An 11,425-nucleotide genomic window follows, 5' to 3' on the forward strand; every position below is an offset into this window, starting at 1 on the left:
TTTCCACAGTGAAGTAGGCTATGAATAGCTGTGCTGTTATTCCGAATTTTCATTGCCTGCGCTCAAAATTTGCGTGTATGATATTTGGAGACCCAAGGTAAAGGTTTCTGGRGGGCTGAACCTGCTGAGTTGATGTATGTGCTTTAGAATGTTTGAAYTATATGCCCGGGATCTTCTCCGTTTTAGTTTACAATTTGTATCATGTTAAATATTAGCCACTATCGGGAGCCACCATCAGTAATACCCACGTACATTTATAACTGTCATTTTAGTGTTMGTTTTCTTCAATTTGTAGCCTACATTTTGCATCATTCCATTTCCGTTTACTTTTCTTTCCTCAAGCCCCTGTAGTTGTCCCTGAGGGTCGTTAGCATTAGTGGATCATATTAGGATAACATTGTGCGATAACTTGGGACAAGTAGCCTATTTGAATCATTATGGAACTCAGACCACACGTAGCAGGTTTAACCTGGAATCTGGCGCACGGTTCACGACGACTGGACTGTTGTCGTAGAGTTCCATGATTAATGAGGATAAGAGTAGATTTATATATTTATTGTTCAAACCTGATTGTACACTTTCCACCTTCCAATATTTCAGGGTTTGAACTTGAATATGACAACTTTCAGGATGAATCAAACCACTGTATTTTTKATTTATCAATATATTTWGTGCGTAAAGTCTCTCCATAACGTTACGTTCTATGATTAAAATAGGTCCATTCCAAAACCATAAAATGWGCCTAAATAATCTACAAGACCAGAGTATTTTTAAATCTACCAGTTGGTGCTGAAGCAACATATATATTTAGATGGCTTTCTTTTATTGGTCCATATATTCAGAACCCGTTCTCTCAATGTATTCTAGTGAGTCTGTCAACAAAAATCTAATTAAAGSTACACCGTATTTAAAGGGATTGCTTAAAATAAATGTACTGAAACCCCTATTGAATGAATGCACCAATAGAAAATATGTTGGCCAGCAARTGGGAGCGCGCAAGGGAACCACACCTCCAAAGCTCTAGGCATCTGCATTAGATAAGTCTGAACACCAACTACAGAGAAGTGCGGTTAGACATGACAGTACTATTTTCCTCAATCGGAATTGGCCCAAAGTTAATACATTAGAAGTAAGGTTGGAAAACAAGTTGCAATCGCGATTCAACTGGCAACGTGCGGGTCGCAACCCATGTGTACTACCACCTGTAAGCAGAGATGTGCACTATTTCAATTACTTCGAGTATTTAGTCATTTATTTAACTGGTCTGAACTCCAATATATTTTGTAACAAAATAATTTTCTATACCATTTTGTGGCCCCCTTTCACCATGCATTGATATCAGAAGTCTGATGGACTATGGTGTAATAAGAGCGTCTGCTAAATTAACTAAATATAAATGTATGGAAAATGTCAAATCAGTATTATAATGGCTACGGCCCCAAAACAAGGTTTGTCTAGATATGATACAGCTTTTGTCAAAATTGACTAATTCGTAGCAGGTTTAGGAAACTTTATGCAACAGGTTAGGATATTAATCTAGCAGGTTGGGGAGATTAGGTTAAACTGTATCCCTTCTAGACATGACCTGAACAAGGCCAATAATAATACCCAGTGTGCTTTGTTGTTCATTTTCATATATCATTTGTCATTTAGCATACACTCTTATCCAGAGTGACTTACAATCAGTGCATTAAGGTAGATCAACAACATCACAGTCATAGTAAAACGTTCCTGTAACCGTTACTGAGAATGTTGATGCTGTTCGGGCCAGCTACTTGCAAATGTATTTGATTTCAAAATACAAGTATTTTGTAGTTTATGTTGATACATTGATCTTATGGTATTTTGTAATTGTATTTTTTTGCCCATCCCTGCCTATTCTGTAACAGCTTTACTCCCCCAAGTCGCCACCCACTTTTTACGCACACACACGCACAATAACACCATAAGTCAAATCTGTGCATCATTTTGATGGTTGTCTGCACCATCTAGTGGTAATCAGCTGTTAAAGTTACGTGTGAGGCCTTGGCCACAGCTATATCCTCTTCATGACGCTTTCCCCAGAACTGGACCATCACCGCACCACCTGGCGGCACTAGTGGAGGTTGCATTGTTATTGATCTTTCTCAAGGTCTTTCTTACATTGATCCTCTCTCCTTGCCGCCTTCTCAAAACGCATGGAGGAGAATATCCTTCAGATCTTCTAAGAAAGAGACGTTCCTTCCAGACCAACTTCTCCTTCTCAACAGAGAGACAACAACAACAAACAATTCTAACCTTGTTGTTTATTTGAATAAATTACATTGAGATATTTTTGTCATTTTTAACATCAAGCATATTGTCTTGTAATCCGGTGCAAGGGATGAAACCAAAACAAACAAAGAATCCAAACGACAATTGTCTGCAGCACAAATAATCCCTCCCATCACAATAGTTCTATATATATTCCTGTATATATATGCATGTACTTTATCACAGTTACAAAATAAAATACGATACCGTAGATGCGCTACTACACACACACACACACGGTGAAAACAAAATCACTGAAAAGCTGTACAGTCCTCATTGAGGGAAGATACACACGATAATTGTTTAAAAAAAGATAGAGAAAAGAAATGAAGGAAATATATAGCCTTTAAAAAAAACTTGAACGCACAGCCAGTTCCAAGCTGAATCTGCTTATTCTGCCAACAAACGAGACCGTTTCAAGTTGTGCTTCCCTTTAAAAAAGAATATACGCTATAGATGGGTTTTCGGTTGGTTCAGCTTCAACAATAGTATCGTTGCGCTATACTGTATCGGCTTTTTATCAAATATACACCCAGGAGGATTTCAATGAAGGAAAAATAATACTGACAGAAAAAATTGAAATGTACACTTCATAAATACAAACCACAGTAGCAAAACCACCTGATGCGCCATACAACCCCTTCTCCCTTCACAAAACACATACCAACCTCGCCCAACCAAACACATCACCCAGTCACACAACAATGATAAATAGGTGAAACACTTATTGCCCTGTCTGTTACACACATACAGTTTACATTGGATTTGCAGAAGGGAAAACCACTGTGAATGAAGTCCTCAAAATGCTGGAGAAAACCTAGACAGATCCAGAGGCCAGAGTTGAGTGTACAGTAGTATCCAATTGCTTTAGTAGACTCTGGCCGTGACCCCACTCTCCCAGGTGTTTCAGGGGGAGTGGGATATGCAAAAAACACATTTCCAACTCACACATGCATATTAATACACACTTGTTCCCACCAAATGATGATGATTATATGCAACAGTCTGTTGCTTTGGTACCTTATATTGTGTATTGTTAATGTGCGGCCATTCATTCCTGGGATATGACAAGGGAAGGACAATCAACCAGGGACAGGGACTAAGGATCCCATGACCCTTCAGTAAACAGACACACAGTATGGACCAGTAAGAATACAGTATGAATGGGTTATTTCAGACCTAGACTCCTGACAGAGAGAAGTTGCCTAGATTGCCTGACAACATTTAGACAAAGTGTAAGATACAAAGGGGTAGGGGAATTTGCATCTGGTTATTGATGTTAGTATCCTTGAATTAAATATGCCACCGTTTTCACTTTTTATAAATGATTCCCTTTTCTGATTGAGACAGCATTGCTTGTGTATTCCATTGGCCTCGTAATACAGTATTTGTCTGTGAGATTGTCAGCTAAAGCTAGTCCTATCAGATTCCATGACTTATAGTCTTCAATATAGTGTTATTTGTCTATCTGACTTAAAGGACATTCTGATACAGTGAAAACAACTTCACCAACGGTTGAAGAAAATAAGGCTAAGTCCGATAAGCGGTAAACTCCTATATGAAATAGCACAATACAGCAACCATTTTCACAAATATTTCCACGTCATTGGTAAAATACACATTGAGAAGATTTTTTAACATTATTTCATATTATGAAACGGTTCCAGTTTTTGCTTATACGCCACTTAGAAACAATTTAACTACACAATTTAGTCTTTTGTTTCCGTAAATATTCATCACCAATTTATAACCATTGGCTCAAATACACTAGATGTAATCATGAGACATACTAAATCACACAGAGGACTTGTGTGATATGAATGCCAACAAAACCATGTAGATCGCAAACGAACTACACTCGGATAGAAAAGCGAGTAGACCTGCCATTGACACCACTCAGCCCTGCTGTAGTCCTACCCTCCTGCATAGGTGGCCAGTTTGGTCTAACTATGGTGCCTTGATAAATCACACTGAATCCTTACATACCTCACTCTCAGTTTAGGTCTGTATGAAAAGACACATCAAAAGATATCCCCTCCTTAGCGCAGGGATTGAGAGGTTTCAAGTTCTTTACCAACCACCTCTTTGACCAAGCCCGCAACCATTACGAGACAAACGTGAAGGGATCCTCATAAACATAAATCTGTTGTTTAGCATGAAATGGACACGGTCTCTCTAGGAAACAATCCATGCATGCAAACAGAAGGCTACCCTTTCAAACGGGAATACATATATTTAGCTTGAACGTACTCAGAAGAAGTAAATCTGATAAGATAAACACTAAAACATGCCTGACCTACATTGTCTAACAAAGTGTGAAACATGACCTAAACGTGATCTAACGGACCAGATAACCGCCAGAAATAGTAGCCTACAATATGTGACGATGAGGAAATTATGCTAGTCTAGAAGTTTCCACAAAGTACAGAGAAGGATAGTAACGGCCATTTTGAAAGACACACAGCCAATGTAAACCTAGATGAAGCCAGGAAAGACAAGGATTGAGGAACTGTAGAAGCTCCTGAAGGAAAAAAATCTTCTGAGGACAAAACCGAGAAACACTCTTTTTGGAAACGAAAGAAAAAACAACCACAGCATTTTATTGGTAAATGTCCACGATGGCATTCAAAACGGCATCATTGCTTATTTTTCCATATATTTTTTWMAAGTCTGTTTCGTTAGCACTCGTTGGTGTGACACCATGCTGTTGTTGATCTCGCCACAGCCGATTTCGTCGTCATATCTTCATTGTAGTTAGATCTCCATTTTTAGCGGAGTGAAAGGGTGGGTTTCCGGGAATGTTTGGGGGTGGCGGGWGCTGGGGATGCAGGGATTAGGATTTGTCGCCTGGGAAAACTGCTGTTGCTGATGCGCCGTTGCCGTGGCAACGACTTTAGGGCAGGGGCACCAGGATATCCACGTAGTTGACGGGGAAAAATCCAGAGCTGCCGTGGATCATACCCTCGTACCAGTTGTCGTCGATCTTGTTGGTGAGAGTGATGATGTCCCCCTCCTTGAAGCCCAGCTCGCCCTCGTTCTCGGGGTCGAAGTCATACAGCGCCCTGCAGGATGGCTGGTCTAGGGGAGCTGGAATGAGAGAGAGAGAGAGTGAGAGAGAGAGAGAGAGCGAGATGGATGGAGAGATGGTGAGAGAGAGAGAAAGAAAGAGGGAGGGATGGGGAGAGTGAAAGAAAGAGAGAGAGAAAGAGGGAGGGATGGGGAGTGTGAAAGAAAGAGAGAGAGAGAAAGAGGGAGGGATGGGGAGTGTGAAAGAAAGAAAGAGAGAGAGATTGAGCGGTGGACCGATGGAAAGGGATAGAAGGAGAGAAGAGAAAGCAGAGTTATAGTGTATGACTGGAGAGGTCTATGGTATAGACAGAAAGATGGGGGTGAATCCTAACTTCCACAAGGTCAAATCTTCACTTCGACTCCAATTGACATCAATGGATGAGCGAAAATGAAGTTAATTCAACTAAGTGAAAATTTGACTTAAATAGAAGTTAGGGTTATTCCTATAGTAAAAGAAAGATAAGATTATCTCTGGAGTAAAGCTCTTACCTGGAGACCTTGCTGAAAGGGGGATGGAGGGCAGACGGAGGAGGAAGAAAGAGGGAGACAAGGCAAAGAGAGAAATGCATAAAAATGAATGTGTATTTAGGTGATCGATTGATAGACATATTGAACAGACAGTAGTGTTGTCACGATACCAGAATTTTGACATCGATACCAGGTTTAGTACTGTATCACGAAAACTCAATACCATCACAATACTCGATATCAAAATGATACCATGGCAAAAAAAGACGGCATATTAGCCAAAGCCACAGAATGGCACTTGATCCAGACAGATAAACTTAGCTACTGCTCTGTTCAATCGTTGGGCATCTTTTGAGTTCAATATCATTACATTCTAACTTTTTTAAGTCAACATTTTTCAGAGACAGCCATGTATCCATTAATGAATCAATTATACAATCAATTTGACTTCGTTTTTTTTTTGCCTCGTGAATGACATCATTACTGGTTAAAGAGAGAGCACATTTTATTAAAGAAGCCACTTCTATGCAAATGTTGTTGATCAGTACAATAAAACAAGTCCCAGATGGAAGGGGAACAGATTTGACTCGTTCAGTCAAAAATGTTGAATCTTTCGACTCATTTAGTTCATTTGAGCACGCAAGACCCCCTACTGGCGAACAATGAACTGAAAACTCGTAAGAGTCATGATTCTACAAGCCTCTCATTCAACATTCTCATTCACCATAGGGAGCAGGCAGGACGCCCTACCGGCGAACAATGAACTGAAAACTCCCAGTGCAGGCTAGCAGTGAGTAGGTGGAGAAGGCACGGTGCGCGCTAGAATAAGGGGTCGGCGGCGCTGATAGACGTGCTTGATCCTTGAGAGACATTTGACAAAAGTACCGAAAGTAACAGAAATGCTTGTATCGAACCGTTTTTCATGTTCTAGTATGGATAAAGTATTGAAGTTTCGGTATATCGTGCAACATAACAGACAAAAAGACAGAGACAAAGGGAGACAAGGCCAGTCAGAGAAGAGAAAGACGTAAAAAGTTGGTTTGTCTTGCCGATTGATTGATAAACATATCGAAAAGACAAACGCGCAGACAAAAAGGCAGAACGAGAGAAACAAAGAGCGGAATACTGACAACAAAAACTTGGAATACAAACAGAGAGAGAGACGGAGAGAAATCAGGAAACAGACTGGAGCCAGAAAGACAGTCCAGGAAAGAGCGAGAGACAGACCGTTCATATGGACAACACAGACAGAGTGATAAAGTAGAGATATTCTGTCGTATCTCTCCAGAATTCACTCTAGGCTCACCTGGAGACCTTGCTGCAAAGAGGAAGAAAGAGAGAGAGAGCAAAGTGGGAGAAAGAGAAGAGGTATTTATGTTTAACTGCAATTGACATAGTTGGATAAATGGATGGATGGGTGCATTATGGCAATGAAAGATGGCTTGGACAATCACCAAACAGATGGACGGAGACGGACAGACAGAAAGACAGACAGTGATAGAAATAGACAGAGTGATATTATGGTATCTCTCCAGGGTTCACTCTTGGTTTACCTGGAGACCTTGCTGCAAAAAGGAGAGAAATTCAAACGCAAAGGAGGAAAAAGCAAGCCACACAGGTAGAAGAAATACATTTGTGATTTATAGCATTTGGGAAGTGGATGGATGGAGAGATGGAGGTGTTGGAGAAATGAAACTATGGAGAGATGACGAGATTGAGAAATGAAGAGAGCCAGCCAGCCAGCCAGATAGACAAACAGACAGATGACTTATCTCACCTGGAGACCTTGTTGCTGGATGGAATAACAGAAAGGAAAAGAGAAGAAAGAGTAGACAGGTATATATTTTCATTTGCCTGATAAGTGGATGAATGTAGAGATGGGGAGATAGATAGACGATGGGAAGACACAGACAGAGAGACAGAAATAACATAAGGAAAAGAGAGAGAAGAGAGAGACATTGATAGTGATGAAGAGAGAGAGGGATGGATTGTATTTATTATGGATCCCCATTAGTTCCTGCCAAGGCAGCAGCTACTCTTCCTGGGTCCAGCAACATAAGACAGTTACATACAGTTTAAAATACTACATAACATTACATTCATAACACCTAGTGATGTAGAGAGAGAGAGAGAGATGTCTGGCTCATGGTAGGAGGGGAGAGTCTCACCTGGGGACCTGGATCCTTGGATGGCTCCATTGGTTTTCACTAGAGAGGTCCAAGGACTGACGCGGCTTAGGTATGAACTCTTTCTTGGGCTTGTTGGAGGAATCCCTTATCCTATGGATAATACATTCAGAAACAAGCCCAATAAGTGAAGAGGGTGTTGATCCCAATCCCCACCCCCCACCCCCTGCCGCATCGCTCGTTGAAAGAATTAATAGAATCTATTCATTCTATTTCTGCGGCATACTTAAGGGTTGGGGTCAAGGGTTATTGGGATCAATTCCATCTCACTTCTGGCGAACTCAGAGAATTCAGGAAAGGAATAAATCAGGCGGTTTCAATTCTTGATCCGAAGACGATTGGTTTGGTATGGCCCCCGTACTCTCTGCTAGGGTTGCGAGAATTCCGGAAACTTTCCCAACATTCCCAGGTTTTTCTCCAACCAGGTTTTCAAATAAAAAAACCTGTGAACTTTGGGTAAATTTCAGTAATTTCGCAAAAATCCTCCGTACCTCCAGCCGGTACTGACCGGTTCATGGAGACAGACACACAGATTATAATGATATATAATGATATATATATTATTATAAATACTGACCGGTCCTCCATCTTGGACTGCAGCTGGGTGAGGATCTCAGCACACTGACGATGGTACTCCACCTGGGCTTGGACCAGTGCGGCTAGCTGGCTCACCTGTTCAATCTGCTGACGWAAACACAAAAGGCCCAACGGGACGACTGTTACATATGGGCGGCGTGGCCCAAGTCCTACAGTRTACATCCGGACTCACTGGTCTGGCTAACATACAGAAACTACAGTATGGTACTGCAAGGTCAACACAGAACACATCCGCCTTACTGTGTGACGACCCTCCCACTCGGTCTGCCGAATTCTTTCTCTTTGCTCTTGTTTTCCTTATTAGGATGTCGGTGTGCTCCGGTGTGTCCTGGGGATAAATACACCTTTCCCCCATTCATTGGGGAGACTCTCTCCATGCAGACACACTGTTGGTTGCGGCATTTTTGTGGCTGTCTTGTTTGTTTGCTTTGGCACCTTTCAACAACCCTCATTATCACATTTATGCACGCAACCACTCACTTACACTACTGACTACACACACCATTGTTACTTGTTTAGATTATATTAGTTAATCAACATATTTTTGCTATTCCTTGAGCTCCATGTTGTCTCCCTTTTTGTTATGGGCTACGAGCCGGTTCGTGACAACTGGCTAACGTACAGATACTTTGATATGACAACACAAGGTCAAGAAAGACTGGATGGATGGATAGATGGGTGGAGGAGCCATTATAGAACGTCGAGCTCAACTGTAATTATTATCATCTCTATAGAAGTCCTGTTCATCTGATATCTGAGGCTCTAGGTTCCCTGATACTGCCTTGATGAGAACCTCCAGTCCACACAACACAACGTTACATGCAGACAATACACAGKGAGTCAAAGTCAGCCTGTGATGCTCTTCCACTGACAGAAGTAGAACAAGAGCTTTGAATCATGACCCCCTCCGTTGCCGTGGTTGCAGCTGGCCAGAGGGGGAAGTGACTTGGACTAGAGACAGGGAGGGAGAGAAGAGGACAGATGAATGAAGTCTCATTGACTGCTCTTCCACTGACAGAAGTAGAACAAGAGCTTTGAATCATGACCCCCTCCGTTGCCGTGGTTGCAGCTGGCCAGAGGGGGAAGTGACTTGGACTAGAGACAGGGAGGGAGAGAAGAGGACAGAGACCCAAACATTCGCCAGGTTTTTCTCCAACCAGGTTTCAAAATAAAAAACCTGTGAAAGCTTTGGGTAAAATTTCAGTAAGTTCGCAAAAATCCTCCGTTACCTCAGCCGGTTACTGACCGGTCATGGAGACAGACACACAGATTATAATGATGATTATAAATTGAATATATATTATTTATAAATACTGACCGTCCTCCAATCTTTGGACTGCAGCTGGTGAGGCATCTCAGCAACACTGACGATGGATACCTCCACCTGGGCCGGTGGACCAGTGCGGCTAGCTGCTCACCTGCTTCATCTGCTGACGTAAAACACAAAAGGCCCAACGGGACGACTGTTACATAGGGCGGCGTGGCCCAAGTCTACAGTATACTCCGGACTCACTGGTCTGGCTAACATACAGAAACTACAGTATGGTACTGCAAGGTCAACACAGAAACACATCCGACCTTACTGTTGTGACGACCCTCCCACTCGGTCTGACGAATTCTTTTCTCTTTGCTCTGTGTCCTTATTAGGATGTCGGTTGTGTCCTGTGTGTCCTGGGATAAATACACCTTTCCCCATTCCATTGGGAGACTCTCTCCATGCGACACACTGTTGGTTGCGGCATTTGTGGCGGTGCTTGTTTTTTGCTTTGAACCTTTCAAGCAACCCTCATTATCAACAATTTATGCACACGCAACCACTCACTACACTACTGACTACACACCACATTGTTACTTGTTTAGTTTACTTTAGTTAATCAACATATTTCTGCTATTCCTTGAGCTCCATGTTGTCTCCCTTTTTGTTACGGGCTACGAGCCGCGTTCGTGACAACTGGCGTAACGTACAGAAACTGTTGATATGACAACACAAAAGGTCAAGAAAGACTGGATGGATGGATTAGATGGGTGGAGGAGCCATTATAGAACCGTCGAGCTTCAACTGTTAATTATTATCATCTCTATAGAAGTCCTGTTCATCTGATAATCTGAGGCTCTAGGTTCCTGATACTGCCTTGATGAGAACCTCCAGTCCACACAACACAACGTTACATGCAGACAATACACAGGGAGTCAAAGTCAGCCTGTGATGCTCTTCCACTGACAGAAGATGAACAAGAGCTTTGAATCATGACCCCCTCCGTTGCCGTGGTTGCAGCTGGCCAGAGGGGGAAGTGACTTGGACTAGAGACAGGGAGGAGAGAAGAGGACAGGAGAATAGACAGACACAGTTGCTGAGAAAAAAATAACAACTATTGAACATCAAACGTGTTACATGTGCTCAGTGATGGACAGAAACGCAGTGTAAAGACATGACGACTCTACTACACGCTGCTACTACCACTGCTGCTACTACACTTCCTGCTACTATTACCGCTTACTACTCCTGCCTACTACTACTACCTGCTGCTTAACTACTACTACTGCCTAATACTACTTACTACTGCTTACTTACTACTACTTAGTACTTGCTACTTACTACTACTACTTCTGCTTACTACTACTAGGAATATAGATATTTAGTGCTTAGACCCACAGGTAAACAGTATACTTGCATTTTACTAACTAGTTCACCACTTCACACTGAACCTACAGTACCGGAGGAAAACATGGTGCTCATGTGTCAATGGTGGGTCATCACACACGCACCACACCCCTGTGTGGGAAGTAGGAGTAACGGTAAGAAACATATTCCT

General features: G+C 42.0%; 1 pseudogene; it reads right to left on the reverse strand.

Annotated features, from left to right (window-relative positions):
* Positions 1-4,871: 4,871 nt before the first annotated feature.
* LOC112076902 (endophilin-A1-like) overlaps positions 4,872-11,425 on the reverse strand; it is a 22,915-nt pseudogene continuing 16,361 nt past the window's right edge.

The sequence above is a fragment of the Salvelinus sp. IW2-2015 genome, unplaced genomic scaffold (genome assembly GCF_002910315.2).
Source record: "Salvelinus sp. IW2-2015 unplaced genomic scaffold, ASM291031v2 Un_scaffold4118, whole genome shotgun sequence".
Lineage (NCBI taxonomy): Eukaryota > Metazoa > Chordata > Actinopteri > Salmoniformes > Salmonidae > Salvelinus > Salvelinus sp. IW2-2015.